The sequence below is a fragment of the Rissa tridactyla genome, chromosome 15, assembly GCF_028500815.1.
Source record: "Rissa tridactyla isolate bRisTri1 chromosome 15, bRisTri1.patW.cur.20221130, whole genome shotgun sequence".
In the NCBI taxonomy this organism is placed as follows: domain Eukaryota; kingdom Metazoa; phylum Chordata; class Aves; order Charadriiformes; family Laridae; genus Rissa; species Rissa tridactyla.
In genome coordinates, this window is record NC_071480.1 from 3,206,283 (window position 1) to 3,207,314 (window position 1,032).

Sequence of the window (1,032 nt, forward strand, 5' to 3'; positions counted from 1 at the left end):
TCGTGACACAAGCTGAACCTGCTTTATCTGTGTCACGTGCTGAGCACATCCATCCAGGGGCTCGTGCGTGTGATTTTGCAGCCGGGGATTGTTGCCCCCGCTGGCTCTGGAGTTGGGGTCCTCCCGTCATCTCTCTTTTGCCCCAAGGGCCACACTGAGAGGCGTAATGCTCCTGAAAATGCCCTGTCTTGTTGAGAGGATGCCTAGTAGCTGTCAACTGCATCTGTTAGGGGCAAGAGGGCAAAAGCAAGAGAGCAGGGAGGAGGAGGAGAGATGAAGAGATGGATCATGCTTATCATTTCAACCTTATTAACCCATCGTGCTTCTTCCTCGCAGCTGGGGAGCGCCTGTGGCCGACAGAGCAGGGATGTCTGAGGCCTCGTCCAGCAAGGAGGGACCCCCGGCCGAGTGCCCCGTGTGCTACGAGAAGTTCCACCTGCTGGAGGCCATGCACCGCCAGCTCAGCTGCGGGCACACCTTCTGCCACGACTGCCTGGTGAAGTGCTTGCTCTCCGCCAAGCTTGACGGCCAGGTCCAGAGCAGCATCATCTACCCATCTGCCGCTACGTGACTTTCCTCAGCAAGAAGGCAGTTCTATGGCTGCCCAAGGCAGGCACCAACCTCCGGGCCCTGGAGATGCCTCTGTCACCTTCCTCCCTGTCCCATCTGACCAAATTGGAGGCCAGCAACACCTTGGTGGTGCCCAGCCATTTTGTGATGCTGGTGCAGAGCTTCGACCGGTGCTGCAGCACAGGAAACAGCCCCATGGACTCGCAGGGGGTCCCAGGAGAGCTGGCGCAGGAAGCCCACATCTTTGTCATCAGTGACCATGGGATGCCACTGGTGGATGTGGACTGCAGCTCCCTGGGGAGGAGAAGCAGAACGGAAACACGAAGCTCGGTGTCATCCAGCTCGGCCCTGGGGGTGAAATGCTGCCAGTCGCCCATCGCCCTCGCCGTCCTGCTCATCTTGACGGTGGCCATGCTGGCGGTTGTGCTCCCTTGGCTGCTGCTGGTGAAGAGGGACTCGTAG

The 1,032-nt window shown here is 59.4% G+C and overlaps 1 pseudogene; it reads left to right on the forward strand.

Moving 5' to 3' along the window:
- Positions 1-367: 367 nt before the first annotated feature.
- LOC128918161 (RING finger protein 222-like) lies at positions 368-1,032 on the forward strand (annotated as a pseudogene).